Here is a 19,340-nt window from a genome sequence, read left to right as displayed (position 1 = left end):
ATCTTAAATCAGTTTGGTAGGGGGGAAGGTGGTACATACCTATAATCCCAGCAGCTCAAGAGGCTGAAGCAGGAGGATCCCAAGTTCAAAGGCAGCCTCAGCAATTTATTTTTTTATTTATTAAAAAAATACTTTTTAGTCGTAGTTGGACGCAATACCTTTTTTCAATTTATTTATTATTATGTGGTGCTGAGGATCAAACCCAGGGCCTTGCACATGCTAGGCAAGCCCTCTGCTGCTGAGCCACAACCCCAGTCCCAGCCTCAGCATTTTAGCAAGGCATAAGAAATTTAGCGAGACCCTGTCTCAAAATGAAATTTTAAAAAGGGCTGGGGATATGACTCAATGGTTAAGAACCCCTGGGTTCAATCCCTGGTATCAAAAAATTTTTAAAAATCAATTTGATAAGAAAAAAAACGTACAATCTTGTTTTAGCATTTTTATTGATTAGTGAGAGTGAATTTATTAGCCATTTTTAATTCCTTAATTCTTGTTTCTTTGTCAATTTTTGTACTAAGATTAATTTTTCAATATTCTTGAGAGTTCTTTGTATGATGAAGCCAGCTAACATTTATTGAGCACCTATTATATTCTAGGAAAATTCTCAGTATCTTACATGCATCAAGTCATATGATTCTCCAAATAACTCTATTAAAAAGTAGGCATAGTTTTAAATTTTATGTATGAGGAAATAGGTACAGAGAGACTAAATAACTTGCCCAAGGTCTCATAGTAAATAAGTGACAAAACTGGGATATAATATTAAATTTAGATTCTTTTTTTTTGGTGCCAGGATAGAGACAGGGTCTCACTGAGTTGCTAAAGTGCTTCACTCAGTTGATGAGGCTGGCTTTGAACTTGCAATCCTCCTGCCTGAGCTTCCCAAGCTGCTGGGATTACAAGTAGGGATATAATATTGAATCCTAAAACCTATATGTTCACTTAATAGGCTTTTGTTATACAATTTTTATACAATTCTCTCCTCCACCTCCTCCTCCTCCTCCTCCTTCTTTTTTCTTAAACACTTTGACATTTGTTTATTCTCATGTCTTTATATTTTAAAGGGAAAGTAATTTTTAAACTAAATTTTTTCTTGCCTTATAAAAAAATTAAACATATATTGATATATCATCTGTATGACACGGTTTCCCCTGTTATCGACATCTTATATTAGTGTAGTACATTTGTTACAAATAATAGATCAATATTGGTACATTATTATTAATTAAATTTCATATTTTATTCAGATTTCCTTAGTCTTCACTTGATATCCCTTTTCTGTTCCAGGATGCACATCCAGAATACATGACAAATTGAGGAGTCATGTTTATTTCTAACATATATAAACCTATCACGTTTTCCTTTGAGGTTGCTTCCTTAGCCTTTCTGCTCTTCCCTATCCCAGAATTGAGGTTCCTTTTTTTCTTCTAGATGTTTTATAACCACCTTTTCTTTATAATAAACCATTTATTCTATCTGAAATTTCTAGATTCACTAGTATAAAATAAGGCTCTGACACTTTTAAAAAAAATTAGCTAACTAGTTAGTTAATATTAGCTACTAGTATTAAGTAATCTATTCTCTTTCCACAGCTTTTTACTACTGTTTTAAAAATTCAGAAAAAAAATAAAAATTCAGTATTGTGGGCTGGGGTTATAGCTCAGTTGGTAGAGTGCTGCCTGTCATGCACAAGGCTCTGAATTCAATCCCCAGCACCACAGAAAGAAAGATATGTTGTCCATCTACAATTATATTTTTTTTGAAAAAAAATTCAGTATTGTAATCTCTTTTCTTCTGTTTAACTCTAGATGGTTTTTCTCCTTCCTATTCATTGAGCAAATGTTAATTTTTTTTTTCTTTTCATTCTCATGAATTCCATAAATATTAACTGGCTGCCTGAGAAGCCATTATGAAAGCTCTTTGTTATTATGTGGGAATGTATCTGAAGAGAGGAAAGCTTTTCTAAATATATAAAATCTTAATAATTGTTTATGATATTGGAGACAGGACACATTCCAGAATCAGACAGGAGGAGGTGACCCTGAGAATGGAAGGGGATGTGGTGCTTGGGGAAAAGGGACATTCATAATCGAGCTTCTCAGAGCATTTATGCTAGCCTAATCAATTTTCAGTCCACCTGAAGTTTGCATTTTAAGCAATTTAGTTCCGTCTTCTGAAACAGTGGCTCCTTCAAATGCCGTCTGGTCATCTGCATGTTTTGTCAGGCTAAGGTTTTTCACAGTCTAGACTCTATTTCTTGTAGTATGAGACAAAGTACTAGCAGATTAACAGAGTGAGTGCCAAATGGCCAACCACCATACTCTACTCTTCGTTTATCTTTCAACTCTTTTACCAGTGGAAACGTGGTAATTGTGGACAGTTATTAATACAAGAATTCTTCACTTTGACATTTCTTCATTCTCAGAAGTCTTAACAATAGTTGGACTTAACAAATAATTTTTGTTTTTTCTTGTAGGTAGTACATTTCTCCCCCATCAGTCTTAGGGTATATGTACAACAAATGTTATTAGTAACAATTCCAGACCAAAGAAGTTATATTTTGCTTGCTTAAACTTGTGAGTTGTTTCCATTTTCTGTTGCTGTAATAGAATACTGGAGGCTAGGTAATTTATTAAGGAAAAGGGTATTTTCAGCTCATTGTTGTCAAGAATGGGAAGTTCAAGATCAGGCAGCTGCATCCAGTGATCTGTTTTGGTGGGGATTCTCTGCAGAGACTGAGGGGTTACAGGTCAGCTGGATATCACATGGCGAGAGGGGCACACACAAGAGACAAAGCCAAACTGTCTTTGATAACAGGCCCACGGTGGAGATAACTCATTAACCTGTTCCCCACAAACCCACAAGTGGCTCTGCCTTCATGACCTGATCACCTCTCGAGGGTCCTGCCTCGTAATACTTCACAGCAGAAGTTAAGTTTTCACATGATTTTCAGTGGAGACGTACAATCCGTAGCAGGAATGTTACATAGACACTTCGGAGTTGCGTGTGTTTTCTGAAAGATGGATAGTTCTGTGTCTGAGAAGACACATATATCTGTGTCATGATGCCCGGCCTTGTAGAATCTTAACTACATGCTACGTCAGGATAAGCACTCCCAGAAACCTTGCAAAGATGCTTTGCTTGAGAATAGCTCTGAAAACTTCAATGGATGGACTACAGATCCCTTGATAGCAGGATGAAATTGCATGTGAAAAGACACATATACACACACATAAAAGTTAGGAGGGTCAGAGACCCTACGTTTATCCATCATCTCGTGTAATATTTTCTGGGGCCCCATGAAGTTGATGTTATTCTTTCCATTTTACAGATGAATAAACTGAGGCCTGGAAAGGTTGACAAATGAAGGTCACAGACTTACTAAGTGGGGGAGCTAGTATTGAGGTTTGAAGAACTTAGCTGAAGCAAGAGGAGACAAAATGACTAGGTATTTCCAGAGTGGGTCTGCCACCCAGGCAACTCATTAACCAGCAGAGACTTCTGTTTATCTGCTAGAAAATGAATTTTTATGGCACTTTCCCTACTGATAACATAGTTTCAGGAAAGTAAATGTTTGAGGAAATGTTGTCCAACCCATTTTATAGATAAATACCGTATATTGTGCTGCATTTACACAGAGCAGACAGGATGCTTCTCGTGTTTTTTTTTTTTTTTTTTTTTTTGCTGGATTATTTTTGTCTGTGGGTCTTGCTTTCCTAACAACTGAAAAATGTTATGTTTCTATGGCTACATCAAAGTTGTTCTTAAAGAGGGGTTTGAGAACACAAAACTCAGGAGGCTTGGTGCAAGATATGAAAGTGGGAAGATGATTGGCATTTCCTTTGCCTTTTCAAGCCTGTGTGTCCACTGGCCTCAGAAGACCCTGGAGTCCTTCATTAATCAAGTTACGTGTAAGAGTGCTTGCCTTGTATGCCTGAGGCCCTGGGTTCAATCCTCAGCACTGAAAATAAATTATATTCAGTCTGTGGTACTTCTGATGTGTATGAAGCCATGTGTGTTAGCTGTCACTGTAACAAAATACTTGAGATAATCAAGTTACAAAGGGAAAAATGTTTATTTTGGCTCAGTTTTGGAGGTTCTAGTCCATGATCAGTTGGCCTGCTGCTTTGGGCCTGTGTAGCACATTGAGGCAGCACATTGCGGTGGGAGAGTGTGGAGAAGCAAAACCATTCACCTCATCCACCAGGAAGCAAAGAGAGAGGAAGAGGTCAGGGTTCCACACTTTCCTTCAAGGGCACACCCCTATCACCTGAGGACCTCCTACTACACCCCACCATATAAAGTTTCTGTCACCATCTGATAGAGCAACCTTGTGGACCAAGTCTTTAGCACATGGGCCTTTGAGTGACATTCAAGGTCCAAACTTAGCATCATAACCAGTGTCCCATAATGATGACAAGTGGGAACACAAGTCAAATCCTAAATAGCCACCTTTACAGTGGCTACCCAGAGTGGTGATTGGCAGATTACCTTGAGGACAAGATATAGCTAAGAAATAGGCTTCAAATTTGGGAATATCTGGTAATGAAAGAAGGGAGACTGACCGTGTAGAGGTGGGTGGGCTTCTTTGCTCTTTCCTGCTGTGGCTTGCTGGGTAGAAGCCTCTGTTCTCCAGTCCTACCACCAGGGGGCACCATCCCCCCAATCCTGGGCATAGGTCGGCCTTGGGTGACAACACTCTCCAGCCAGCTCCCTTGCAGGCTGGGATAAGGTGAAAAAACCATTTGGATACTAACTTACAGTACATTTGGGGGGCGGGGCAGGGCGGGGGAGAAGGAACACTGGAGGGTGAAGTTGGAACTTTTAATGCTTCCGTTTCCTTCTACTGGCTAGGATCCTGTGTCTCAGGGATGCGAGGTTTCTCCTTACTCCTCCAAATCTCATGGTTTAGAGAATATTTTCTGTGGCTCCTGAGAAGCTGGAAATCCTCCTCCTCCTTTGCATTGTTCAATGCTTGTTCATTGGAATGTGGCAATTGGATTGCAGTATAAACACCTTGGGTTGGAGGCAGAGCCATTGTGACTTTGTACTTATCGAAATACAAATTTTAAAATTCTCTTAAATTTTTTTTGTTGATTGTGAGACTGAACTTCCTGATTCTCTCTGGTGACTGCTCTAACTCCTGCCCAGCAAATCTGTACAACATGAAGTTTTTATTCCCAAAGATTGCTGCTTCCCCAGCCCAGCAGGATGTCTGTTCTTCACCTGGAAGAATGAACTTTACATTTCAGTGTGGGCTGCCACTTTTTTTTTTAAATATTTATTTTTTAGTTGTAGTTGGACATAATACTTTTATTTTAGGTATTTTTATGTGGATGGAACCCAGGGCCTCATACATATGCGCTAGGCGCACTCTTTACCACTGAGCCACAACCCCAGACCCCCCCCCCCCAGTTATTTGGGAGGCTGAGACAGGAGGATCACCTGAGCCCAGGAGTCCAAGGCTAGCCTGGGCAACAAAAACAAAACCAACAGATGACAAAAGAATGAATTGTTACAGTTTCTAAGGAATATTGTTCAGAGACCAAACAAACAATTCCTGGGTTTGGACAGGAATATTTACTTGACTGATTCTTCCCTCATCTGTTAGACTTTTTAATGTCTCCTTGTGTCTTTCATTTTGCCAGTTTGGGGTCTTTTTCTTTGAAGTAACATTTGTTTTTATACCCTTGATAACTGCCTGTCCATCATATTCCATGCCTTTGTGTGAATGGTCAGGGGGGCTGGGGAAGAAGACTTGTGCTGGGATAGAAGGGCTTGAGGAATGTGTGTGTGTGTGTGTGTGTGTGTGTAATTCTGAGTGTGTGAAAGGGTTGATGTACATGTGTGTGATTTTGTGGGGGCTATTTGTATGTATTAGTGAGATGGAGGAGGTGAGTGTGTGACTGTGTGTGTGGTGTGTGTACACTGTGTATGTATGACTGCATGTGTGACGGTTGGGAGAAGTGTGTATGTGTGATTGAGACTGGGAGGGAATGTGGTATGTGTGACTGTGTGTATACATATAACTGGGTGGTGTGTGTATTCACACCTTAGACTGTGTGGGGTTGTTTGTGTGTGTGATGTATGTGTGTAACTGTGCCTGTGTCCTGTGCTGCCAGCCCTGACCTTCCCACAAATCCTTCCTCACAAAGCAGTGACTGCATCACAACAGGGATGTCAGAGGACTGTGGCTTTTTCCCCTGCTGAGCTAGAGCTCTCTTGGGGATGCCTTGTTGCTGGATTGCATACCCTAGCCGACAGTGTCAAGTCTGAGGTTTCTTTACCAATCATCAAGGGTTTTTTAAGGCTATATTGTTCATCAACATGACAATATCTCCCCAGGAGCAATAGCTTTCCTGCCTTGTGAAGGATCTTGAGGGAGCCAGAATTCTGATTCATGTTTCTCCTGTGCAGTTGCAACCCACTGCTGGATACCCCTCCTCCCCTCTCCTTCTCCCCCATTCTTTTCCCCCCCTCACACATTTGCAACCCTCTATGGAAGCTGAATCATGCTGCTTCCTTTTTTGGTCATAGTTGAGCCTTCTTCTTCTTTCATCACTGGGAGCCTGGAGATATGTGAAACCAATCAGTTCCTTGCCTTGCACTGTCTGTGGTGTGCCTGTTCTGAATGTCAGCTTCAGAGAGGAAAAGCAGTTCCCTCTGAGTGCCCTGTGCATCCTGAGCTCCACTCGATAATGTTTTCAACTGATTGACTTTAAAGTGTGGATGCTGAAGATAGAATAATTCTGAATACCTTATTTGGGGGAAAAAATTAGTGTCTTCAAGGGAACAAAGAAAGACTCCAGCACAAGGAGTCACTCAAATATTTCTGAGAATCAGGGAAATTCTTATTATTTTTCTGTTCTTTCTTTCTTTCTTTCTTCTTCTTCTTCTTCTTCTTCTTCTTCTTCTTCTTCTTCTTCTTCTTCTTCTTCTTCTTCTTCTTCTTCTCTCTCTCTCTCTCTCTCTCTCTTTTTTTTTTTGTATTGGCAGGAATCAAACCCAATGTGCCAGGCAAGTGCTGTACCACAGAGCTATGCCTCACCCCACTCCCCTGGCTGAGAAATTCTTTAAATCTGGTCTTTGATGTAATTGGCAGGGAAGGGTGAATTCTGGGAACCTCTGAGGCAGCTTTTGACCAAACAGCTGCAGCAGGAGCTGTGGAATGAGGCTGAGGAATGTTGCCTCACCACCTCTGTGTATCTCCTTCCTGGCACCTGTCAACCTGGAAAGTGTCTCTACCTGAGGTTATTACTTGAGGTTTAACACAGCATCTTAAATAAAGCGATTATGGAGCCAAGTGGCCAGTGACCAGTGAAAGTGCCCATCTTGTTGGTTAATCCAGCAGAGTCGCATTTCATCCACTGATACAGCCAACATGGACTCAGCCCCACCCCTGGGGTCCCTGCTGGGTGTGCTGCCGTTGTACAGGCCACTTCTCTCAAGGCAGTTTTTGGCCTGTCCCCCCACTGTGGATGCTGACTTTTCTTTGGAATCTTGCCAGAGGGCCTCAGATTTGATCAAGGAAACAGAAGGGTAGTGGTGAAAAAATTTTAAAAGGTTGTCAGGAGACATAAATTGGATGGACTTAGGTTTTGTGTCCTTTGCTGGGTCAAGCGTTGTAGCTTGGGAGGGGTGCAGGAGGACTGGTGGTGGAAGATGCTGTTTAGTCAAACCTGAGTCACTTTCCCACCCGGCATCAGAAGCAGGAGCCAGGATGGCCAAACCGTATGCCGTTGGAGTTCCAAGGAAAACATGGATTGTGGATGGCAAATGGAGGAAAGGATTAGGGAGATGAGAATCAGAAATACCTCTTATAGCCATAATTTGGCTGTTAAGGTTTTAGAGCTGGTGATGCTGTGGACTTATGAGTTTTAATGAGGCAATTCAGAATGTTGTGGATGAAAGTAGTAAATGCTATTCAGGCCATACATACCACACTAAGGAGGAAGTATTGAAATTGCTGTTGATCAAAAAGCTTTTTGTAGGGCTGAGGCTGTAGCTCAGCGGTAGAATGCTTGCCTGGCACTTTGGAGGCACTGGGTTCAACAACACATAAAAATTAATAAATAAAATAACAATATTGTATCCATCTACAACTAAAAAAAAAAAAGCTTTTTGTCTCCAGTTAGATGTTGGAAATCCATTTCCTGTATAGAGACTAAGTATCTACAGTGTGGCTAAAGAAGGCTGATAGGAGGCTTTGAAATGTGCATGGCTGGAGGAGGACTCATTGTAACACCATGGCCTGAACTCCCAAGCCTCCCATTTCACAGCAGTGGGCACAAGAATGTGCATTTCTTTTCTTTTCTTTTTCTAACATTTATTTATTTATTCTGATTTGTTATATATGACAGCAGAATGCATTTCACTTCATAGTACATATATAGAGCACAATTTTTCATGTCTCTGGTTGTACACAGAGAAGAGTCACACCATCCTTGTCGTGTCTTCATACATGTACTTAGGGTAACGATGTCCATCTCATTCCACGGTCTTTCCTACCCCCATCCCCTGTCCCTTTTCCTCCCTCCCTTTGCCCTATCTAAAATTCCTCCATTCCTCCCAAGCACTCCCAACTTTTTTGTTCTAGCCCAATTTTGTGTCTTTGAGGATTCTTGTTTGTACTCTGAGTTATCCCTGGAAAACCTCTTTTTCTATGGCACTTTGGTGTGATGGGTGAATGCCTCCTTGGAACAAGGGTTTCATTCCCACCTTGGTTACCAGACAGTCACTTAGATGATACCCACCTTAGCCTCCTGCCACTGGCTCCCACAGGGCACCTGAGGAAGAGCACACCACACCCTGGGGTGGTGAGGGTCATTGCTGTCCACTCCTCTCCCTTTTCCATCCTCTGCAAGTCATCATGGTTTGTTTCTTTTTTGCAATGCAGGGGATTGAGCCAGGGCCTTGTGTGTGCTAGGCAAGCCCTCTACCACTGCGCTACATACATCCCCAGTCCTCAAAGCTTCCTCCAATATTAACTTCTAGCAGGTCTGAGTTCGCTGTATGAGACCCCCTTTGGCTATAACTTCTCTGTAACTGAAGGTTTTTCAGTTAGTATCACTTTCAAATTTGAAAATTAATCTCCAATCAGCCTAAAACATTGTTCCTGGAATGGAATTGGACTGCATATGGGGAAGAGGAGGAGAGATTGATGCAAATATGTGCAAAGACATACTTTTGTATTTAATTTCAGAGCTCAGGATCTTCTGAAACCCTTCATTATTCCGGATCAATAGTCCCTGCTCTGGAAGTTCAAAATGTAGCCAATACAACTTAACCTGATTTTGCAGCTGGAGTTGTTGTTTTATTTTTTGGCCTTATAGTATGCAAGGCCCTGGGTTTAATCTCTCTCTCTCTCTCTCTCTCTCACACACACACACACACACACTCACACACAAAGCTGTAATAAAGCTTTTCCTCATGAGATTGTGGGGTACGGGCTAGAGTATAGTGTCTGATACACAGTAAGCAGTTGTGATTGTTCACTTCTCTTTTGGGATTTGAATGTTTGAATGATCTTACTGGTTTTCACAAATCCCTGAGGTAATAACAATACTAACCTTTGTTTTTCTTCCGCCTGTTGTTTGCCTTTTAATTCAAGACACATGCTTAAAAGCTTTACTTTTTTTATTTAGCCAAGTCTGCAATCTTGGTTTTGTGTGTGGTTTTATTAATTACTTCTGAGTTGGACCGTCATCCTTCCTACAGAGCTTTGACAGATTCTGTTGCTTCTAGATTGTTTTCTTCCCATGGTTTGATTTGTATTATTTAGCCATCTAATCCATCTGGGATTTATCATGGTGTATGTTCTGAGGTAAGGGTTCAAATTGATCTTGTTTCCCATTGCCAACCAGTTATTCTCCAACTACTTTCAAAATAATGTTACTTTCCTGTCGATTGTACATTAAATGCTTATATCTTGAAGGGTCCTTTTTTGAGATTCCCATTCTGTTTTTTTAAAAATATATTTTTAGTAGTAAAGGACACAATACTTTTAATTAATTAATTTATTTTTATGTGGTGCTGAGGATTGAACCCAATGCTTCACACATGTGAGACAAGCGCTCTGCCACTGAGCCACAACCCAGCCCCCCCATTCTGTTTTTACTGAACAAGGATCTACCTATTTTTCTATTCCTTTCTTAATTCTTAGTGGTTGCATGTGTGGGTTTGATTTTTTTTTTTTTTTTGTACCAGGGATTGAATTCAGTGGCACTTGACCACTGAGCCACATCCCCAGCCCTATTTTGTATTTTATTTATAGATAGGGTCTCACCGAGTTGCTTAGTGCCTCACTCTTGCTGAGGCTGGCTTTGAACTCACAATCCTCCTGTCTCAGCCTCCTGAGCTGCTGGGAGTACAAGCATGCACCACTGTGCCCAGCAGTTGTGTGTGTTTTAAAGAGTTTAAATTATGTTTGCCATTTTATTTTTTCCAGATAAACTTTTGAAAAATATTGACAATTTCTGAGAAAAACCTCCTGGGACTTTTGACTGAAATCAAATTAACCCTACAAGTTAATAGGGTAATATTGCCATATTTACAATATTTTTTTCTGTCAACTTGGAACATTATTATGTCTTTCTGTTAATTCTGCTAGACTTTTAGTTTATATTTATTAGTGAGGAAAATCAGTGACACATTAATATTTTGACTTGATTTTTTTTTCAGAATTGAAATATGGTATTTGAACATTTACTCTAAAGAGATAAAATCTGAACTTTACAGGAGGCTGCATATCATTGTAGAATTTACTTCTTACTTTCTCATTTTTAAAAATCTCTTAGAAATGCAGGAAGATTATTGTTCACAAACACATGAATTACTGTAATCAAATCCCTCCATATCCCCAGAGTAAGGACTAAAGTGGCACAGCTGTTAGAATTATTTTCAAAAGCTTTTCGTGGTTTTATTATTTCTTCTGGGTGATCCCTTCTTCCCACACCCAAGAGGGTCTATCTCTGCTGCCCTTTTCATCCACCCTCCTAATCTGCTGCCTTTTAACTTCTTAGTGATGTCTCAAAACTCCAAAAAATGGGGACATTTGGTCTCCTGAAGGCACACAAATGCATTTACAAGGACAGTGAGTAGTTTTTGTTTTTAAATCTTGAGACAGTCTCACTGAGCTACATAGAGCCTTGATAAATTGCTCAGGCTGGCCTTGAATTTGCAATCCTCCTGCCTCAGCCTCCTGAGCTGCTGCAATTACTGGCCAGTGTACCCAATTTGAATAGAATATTTGATATCAGGATGAGCTCAGAAAATTTGAAGCATGTAACCAATGTTCTCCTAATTTTTAAGGATTCATTGTTTGGGGGATTCATTTAATTTTGGGGATGGGACGGAGGAGAATTAATAAAATGGCTCAGAAAAAAAGGATATTAGGGCTGGGTTTGTAACTCAGTGGTACAGTGCTTGCCTACCATGTGTGAGGCACTGGGTTCCTCAGCACCACATATAAATAAACAAACAAATAAATAAAAATAAAGGTCTATCAACAACTAAAAAATATTTTTTAAAAAAAGAATATTAAGGGGCTGGGGATGTGGCTCAAGCGGTAGCGCTCTCTCCTGGCATGCGTGCTGCCCAGGTTCAATCCTCAGCACCACATACAAACAAAGATGTTGTCTGCCGAAAACTAAGAAAAAATAAATATTAAAATTCTCTCTCTCTCTCTCTTTAAATAATAATAATAAAAGAATATTAAGCTGGGTATGGTGGCACATGCCTATAATCCCAGTGATTTAGGAGGCTGAGGCTGGAAGATTGCAAGTTTGAGCCAGCCTTAGCAATTTAGCAAGAACCAGTCTCAAAATAAAAAGGGCTGGGGATATGGCTCAGTGGTAGAGTGCCCCTGGCTTTAGTCCTCAGGAACTGACCCCCCCACCCATAGAGAAATATTTTTCTATTACAATTTCCCAAGTTACTTTAGCCTTTTAAACTCAAGCCTTATATTCCACTCTGCACTCCCAAGCAGGTCAGTGAAGTAAAGCAGACATTTCACATTTGGAGTAATGTTCCTTATTAGACATGTACCTTATTAAATTCATAATAACTTAAAGGTTTCACATGGTTTTCTTGTCTGAGATCTAGGTATAAAGCCCTGGGATTTAGTGGGCCCACATTCTTAATACCTAATGTGTTCGAGAGGAATATAAGTTCAACAGAAGGAAACAAAAGTTGCTGAATCAGTAAGAATAATCTTCAGATATTCCTGTTTAACAGGCTCTGTAAATAAAATGGTGGTGTTTTGCAGGAAAGGCCAAATACTACTGGAATAGAAGATATTTCTAAATTTAAGTTTATTGCTTTAAGTAGATCTTTGTTTTGGGTTTGCTTGTTTTCAATTTTGGATTGGTGGTGGTTGGTGGGAAGAATTAGGGATAATGTTGGGCTTATTTTCCTCACTTGGAATAAACCGACTGACCTAACTCTGTTTATGTCTTTTGCATTCAATTACTGCTTCTTTCATACCCTTCCATCCCAGAGAACTAAAGTGAACTTTTTAAAGAAGTCACTAAACATATCTCGAGGTATGTGATGGAGATGAGAAAGAACCTCATAGATCTGGCTCTTCAACAATAATAGTTTAGTGTTTACATCATAAAATATATGAACTGCCCCTGTTCCCCAGTTTTTCTGAAAGCTAATATGGTATCTCTACTATGTGGCCATGATTGATTTAAGGGGAATTCAAACTTTACTTTTGGAATACAGGATAAAACTGATCAGGGGGTGGATATGATTGGAGTTCACCAGTGCAAAGCCCGAACAAGGGTCTTCAAGCAGGCGCCAGGTGGTAAGATCAGCCCAGACTTTACTGAATGCAATCTGCATTCTTGTTGATCTTTCTAGAGCTCTGAAAGAGTATGAACTGTGGACACAAGTGTGATTTTTTTTCTTTTGAAAAATTAGAAAGGAGCTTCTCTTTATGATTGATGTACACACACACACACACACACACACATATATATATATATATACATACATACATACATATATGTATGTATACACACAAATATTTTGCAATGCTGGGGACCAAACATAGGGTCTTCCTCATGTTAGGAAGTAATCTACCACTGAGCTATACCCCCAGCCCTCTTACTTATATAATCTTAAGTATAAATACATAGTACAACTCCCCAATTTCGGTGTTTGGGTAGTACAGGGTAGATTGTAATTCCATAGGTAATTATAGCCTATGAGTAGAGGATAACTAGAACATCTGACCTTGCAAGGTTAAGACTGTAACCATAACATATCTGAATGTTGGGAGATGTTGTTGGCGATGCTGTCTGTACAGACATCAGCATGCTCTTGTCTAGTCAGACTGTGGTAGGGCAGAAAAGCAGGTAGAGTGGCCTCAGGCCTCCTGTCAACAATAGCAATTCTTCACAACAGAGCAAGATATTGCTAGTTGTGACGTGGCAGCCCACACCAGGGAAAAGAAAACTGACTAAGAACAGCTGATGGAATCTTAAGCTACAGAGTGGCTGAGAGGGCCTCTGCTTTCTTTTGATTTACTGGGCAAAGAATATGAAAGCTAAGATACTAGGGTTATGTCAGAATTAACTCTGCTATTATATATAGGGATAATGCACTAAAAAAGAAAGAAAGAAAGAGAGAGAGAGAGAGAGACAGACAGACTAGGGTTGTAGATTCCATTCTGGCACTGATCTACTGTGTGACTTCAGGCAGGTTAACTTGCCTTTTCTGCTTCCCTTCCCTTATCACCAAAGGAGAATGATAAAATCTGCCCTGTATACCTGAGAGAATGATTAAAAGAATCAGATGAAACTGTTAAAAGGTACTATTTCTTACATCTTTGAGACCTTCTATATTTGAAGTATTCAAGGGGAAAAAGTGCTAAAGGTTGAGGGTGTTAAGCTTGTTGAGTGAGGAGAGAATGCTCAGTGGTCAGGTTGTTGGAATACCCATTGAGGAAATAATTCTCCACTGTGTCTTAGAAAACTCACCCAGCAGAGAGTGGAAGATGCTCTGTTGCATTGAGGTTGCATTGAAGCCCCTAAACATTTTTGTTAGATGCTATTTCAATTTCGTATGTACTTTTCCTAAGTGCTTCAGAGCATCCCAGCAATTGTGCTTTACATCATCAATCTGGCATTTAATCTTGGTTGAATTAGTTGTTTATTTTACTCATCGAATTCTTAAGTAGTTAGATAATTCAGATAGTTGCATGGGTTTTTCTACGCTCCTGACCTTTCTGTTTTCTTAACGGCTGCTTTATCTCTGTGATTCTCTGCTGCCATCTTGATGCTTTCCTCTTTACTTGCCTCCTCTACGCCCTCAACAGCACTCATACACAAATGTCTTCTCTTTTCACTGGAGGTCAGAAACATTTTTTTTTTTAAATAGAGATGGTTTTGTTCCTTCTATTAATAGTGTTCATCTTACGCTTGGATTGCTCACAGCTCTGCTATTATTGAACAAGTGGAGTGAAAGAGAACACTAGTTCTAATTCTGCTTCTCATTGTGAAAGAAGCTGTCTCTCTTAGCTAGGCAGTTTGGAGCAGAGAAAATACTAGGTCACAGGTCTCCTAGTCTTGACTCCTTTGATCCCAGCCCCCAAGTTGTTGCCAGAATTATCTGTGATCTAAGCAGAAATGTTACTTTATTGTCTCAAAGGACTCCCCTTTGCTTGTCTAGGCTCCATGGGCCGAGGAGGTACACACATAGATTTGGCTTGCCCTGCAGCTCCACAAAGTTTAAAACATTTTAAATTAGGAAGAGCATTTATAATATTGGAAGATTTCTTATAAAATGCAGTATTTCAGTTTTGCATGGAAGATTGTTAGATGGTGGTACCAAGCTGCAAGAACTGGGTAGGATTGTTCCTATTTTGACTGATTGTTGGTACTGGGGATTGAACACAGGGACACTGAGCTACATCCTTACTCCTTTTTGAGATAGGGTCTTGTTAACTTGCTGAGGCTGGTCTTAAACTTGGTATCCTCCTGCCTCAGCCTCCCCAGTTGCTGGGATTACAGGCCCAGCGAGGTAGAGCTATTCTTGAGCTACCACTAACACCTGGGCCTTTTCATTCTCTTCCAGAAGCTAAGTAGGCACTGGTGTTTGCTCCCCCTACTCCAGAAGCAAGTTCTAACTCCTTAACAGGTCTAAGGGATCATTCAGAGGTAAGCCCTGCCCTGCCTTTGCCCCTTGCTTTCCTGCCCCTTCCCCACAGACATTCTCCCAGTAGCTAAATAATGGCTTGCCTTGTCAAAGACAATTTTGTTATGGCACTTGTTCAATAGGGAAGACTTCATTTGAAAAAGGACTACTGCCTCAGCATTTTTCAGTAGCAGAGAAAGAGAGAGATGGGGCTTAACCCCAAATATAAAGACAAGTGAGGGTTTATGTCTAGGGATCTGTGGGTGAGGAAGAAGGAAAACTACTTCCTACTAAGAGGAAGCTTCATGAGTAAAGGAGGATTCTGGCTAAACCAACCTGACAGGATTCTTGCTGAAGGCAGGCCAGGGTAAGAGAATGAGGGTGGGGATTCTCATGAAAGTGACCCAGCAGGATTCTTGACAAAACTAGACCCTACACAGACAAAAACTGAAGCTCAAAGTTAAGGCATGGAGTGTTTAGTGGAGTCTCGCTAGAGTTAGGTCAAGGAGAGTCCTTGTCAGCAGTTTGGGTTTGCTTACTCATAGGGTTTATTTAATTTCTACCCAAAAGACCAATTTTGCAAACCCTCTGGAGCACTGATTAGCTACAAGGTGTGTACCCGGCCTGCCCACCATTTGTAAAATTTTCAAGTAAATTACATTTTATTCTTTTGTTTATTTATTTTTGGTGCTTGGAATTGATTAGATTAGATTTTCATGGTGTATTCATCAAGAGCTTCTGGGAAGGGTGAGAAGAGGAGGAGAGATGGGACCTTTTCTGTGCTTAAGGTCATTTCCAAAACAAATCCGGTTCATTTGGTTACTTGCTTATGTATCTGCTGACATCCTGCTAAGCAAAGCTGAGTTGCATCAGTAAAATTAGATTTATCTTGGTTAGGATAGCTGTTGTCAAACATTGCCCATTCTTTTCCAGAATTACAGGAAAACTGATACATCAGCCTCATTATCATACTTCTGGAAAATAAAATCCATTCAGTAACTATGGAGTAAGTTACTTTCTTGATGTTCACACTAAGTCCAAGAACTTGCAGAGGGCTGATTTTTCAGAAACCTGGGCATTTGATTTTGTAGTTTCAAAAGTTGCTGCATAGGTTGGGTTTTATCTTACTGGGGCTATCATTGGACCTGGGTTCTGTTCTTCATTGGGCAAAATTTGATTTCCCTAGGAGGAGCCAGGTTTTAAGAAGTGATGTCATCTTAGCTAAATACATAAGGACAAATTGTCAACTAGAATATTAATTTATTGAACACCTATTGAGTGAATAGCCTTGGCTTAATCTCTGAGAAACAAAAAATGCATCATAAATATGTCCATGATCTTTAGAATCTTGTCCAGAAGTGGAATAGACATGTAAATAAGTATGTTGCATGTATCGTGCTAAATGTAGCATGACCTTACAGTCTGAGGCAGTCATGGATTATGCCTGGAGTTTTGGCATCACTAATTAAGAAGGCTCCCTTTCACTTTCAAAGCTATCTAAAAGCTGGGTGTGGTGGTGCATTGCAGTAATCCCAGCTACTCAGGAGACTGAGGCAGGAAGATCCAAATTCAAGGCCAGATTAGGCAATTTAGGGAAATCCTGTCTCAAAATAATGGCTGAGGAGATGTAGTTCCAATGGTAGAGCACTTGACTAGCATGCATGAGGTTCAACCCCCAGTTCTACAAAACAAAAACAAGTTTCTGTGGGTAAGGGCCACAGTAATGGTTTATATGAATGTTCAGAGGATAGAAGGCAGGAAGAAACCAGCCTGCTTTCTTAGAGTATACCCTTGAGCTAGGTAATGAAAGAAATTTGAACAGCCAAGGCCTGGGAGCTTGGGGGTGGGGATGGGAGTGTTTTGCTCGAATTCGGGACCCCCAAAAGACCACCAGGGACCAAGATCGATGTAAACAGCAAAGAGGTATTTATTGCGAGCTAGCGCGGCCCTCCGTGCACACACACACCAACTGGTGACGCTGAGAGGCCCCGAGCCCAGGGTTTGCAGCAGTTTTATACATTCTTTGGAAAAGGCAGGGACCCCCACATACATCATAGCATCTCTTAGCAAATCATCACACACCGCAGGAAAATCAAATAACAATTCTAAAACATGATTAGCACATTCACTGGCGGGAACAAGTTGGGTAAGGGTGATTGGTCAGTACAAAAGGGGTATTCATTTGAACTGATTGGTTTAAGCCAAGAGGGGTGTTCATGCTGAACTACATGGTTTCCCAACACGTTATCAACCACCATAAACTACTGGGAGGGTCATCTGGCATCCCAGGTATTTCCCTGTCTCATGCTGATTGGTGGCTGCTAGGGGGTTGCTATGGATCCCCACCTAGCCTGACTGAATCAGGGACACCTGGCGCAGCAGATCTCTCCTGTTATTTGTAGATAAACAATTTACAGGGTGGGAATGTGCCTAGGAGTGCTCTGTGGGTCTTTCCAAGGACAAAGGTCAATTCTCTTCCTTGGACAGGCTTTGCTCTGAGGTAGAGGCTGGTTTTTCAGGAGAAGAGGTGCAGCCTAGAAATGTGCAAATCTCCGAGGCAGGGGGCAATTCGTTCAAGATAGGAATTGTTTCCAAAATTGACCCTGTAACAACAATCCCTCAAGGACATTTAGTAAACTGTTCTCCAGATCCTGCTGGCAACTCAGATTTGTGTTTTTTAAGAAGCTCTCCCAGGTGATTCTTGGACATATTGAAGGTTCAGAACCAGTGGTCTGCTGACTGTGGCTAGGAAAATGGACAGGAACTGGGGGAACAGGAACAGCAGGATTAGAGGAGGATCACAGATCAGCCAGACCAGGGCTGAGCAGTGAGAAAAGCCTTCACAGGGAAGAAGCCATTGGAAACAGGCAATCTATGAAAAATGGGAGGCAAGAACTGTGTAAATCACAACAGGGCACAGAGGGGAACAGATTCTAGAACTACTCAGGAAGAAGAATGAACATAAACCTAAAGTTTGCCACATACTGATTTACATAGGTTAATATTTTCAGGCAATAAACAAACCCAGAAACCTAAGCGACATATAATCTGAAGGTTTACTTTTTGAGCATAAAACCAGAGATACAAGCAGTTGGATATATTTCATGTGGACCTTAAAAAAATGTACTTCTTTGTAGTCCCTAGAACATTCATGGTAGTTGTGTTTATCTCTGAAGAAAAGACACTGTAATGAACGCTAAAGCATCCGGATTCCTCAGCCCACCTTTTTTCAAGATACTCCCTTCCCCGCCCCCACACTTCCACTGTTAGGACTACCTGCCAAGACTTATCTTGTAGTTTTGCTTGTTTTGTTACTGAATGTGTGACAGTCATGATTCGTCAGCAGTATATGTGCCAAACCCTTTCAGGGGAGATGGCCAGTCTTTTTGCAAGTTTCACTGTGACCTTGTCCCCAAATTTTGGAGCTGCTTTCTCTGTGGGAAACTGTAGGCACTTCACAGATTCACTGCAATTCTGGGAAATGACACTAGTATAAGAAACAACCTTATCCAGGCAAGGACATCATTTGAAGCAGCTGATTCATTTGGAAGTGTGTGCATTGATGATTTTGAAGAGCAATCCCGAAATGAAATCCCTCCATGGAAAGTGAAGAAAATCTGCTATTTCCCTTTGCCTTCAAACATAAAGATGTTCTATTTCGAAGGCTGCTGTCACCATGCCTGTTGGCTTAACTACTGACAAACGATGTCAGAAATCAAAAATTTGAAAGTTATGAAAAGCGAGCCTCAAAAAGGAGAATGGGAAAGCCATGGGGCTGTAACGTCACAGGGTAATTTTGCATCCTTTAGCCAAGACCTGGCCACTTCAGAGCGTTCACTTGTGCGGTTTGGGGAGGGTTAGGCATCTTAAATTCTTGTCCTTGCCCAGTGTTGTGTCGTTGCTGAGGGATTTCCAAATCTTGGAAGTGACTGGGATGAAGATGATCAGGTTGAAATCTTCCACGCTGTCAGTATCAGGGAGGGAAAAACACCAGTCTACAGCCGTCTCGAAGTGTGGTTTTTTTTTTTTTTTTTTTTTTAAATATGGGGCTTAACTTCTGTGCGGTCCAATGTCATTCACGCCATGAAGTTCCAGAAGCAAAATGAAAACATAAGGAGGAAAAGTGCAGCGTACACGAACTCAGAAAACGGATCTTCTGTGCTCCTGACTCAGACTAGTCGCCCGGGCTGCTGGGGTCC

General features: G+C 40.9%; 1 protein-coding gene across 7 annotated transcripts in view; it reads left to right on the top strand.

Moving 5' to 3' along the window:
• Positions 1-19,340, top strand: part of Tacc1 (transforming acidic coiled-coil containing protein 1) — a 160,599-nt gene that overhangs the window by 35,104 nt on the left and 106,155 nt on the right. Inside the window, exon 2 of one of the 7 annotated variants that reach the window (XM_058585419.1) lies at positions 15,082-15,164. The exons of the other annotated variants lie outside the window; for them this stretch is intronic. The gene's annotated coding sequence lies outside the window, so the exon portion shown is untranslated. The remainder of the gene's footprint in view (positions 1-15,081; positions 15,165-19,340) is intronic. 7 annotated transcript variants of the gene reach the window in all.

This window comes from Marmota monax, unplaced genomic scaffold (assembly GCF_021218885.2).
Source record: "Marmota monax isolate L192 unplaced genomic scaffold, Marmota_monax_Labrador192_F-V1.1 WCK01_AAM20220418_F8-fsc00224, whole genome shotgun sequence".
Classification (NCBI taxonomy): domain Eukaryota; kingdom Metazoa; phylum Chordata; class Mammalia; order Rodentia; family Sciuridae; genus Marmota; species Marmota monax.
This window is presented reverse-complemented; position numbering and strand designations above follow the sequence as displayed.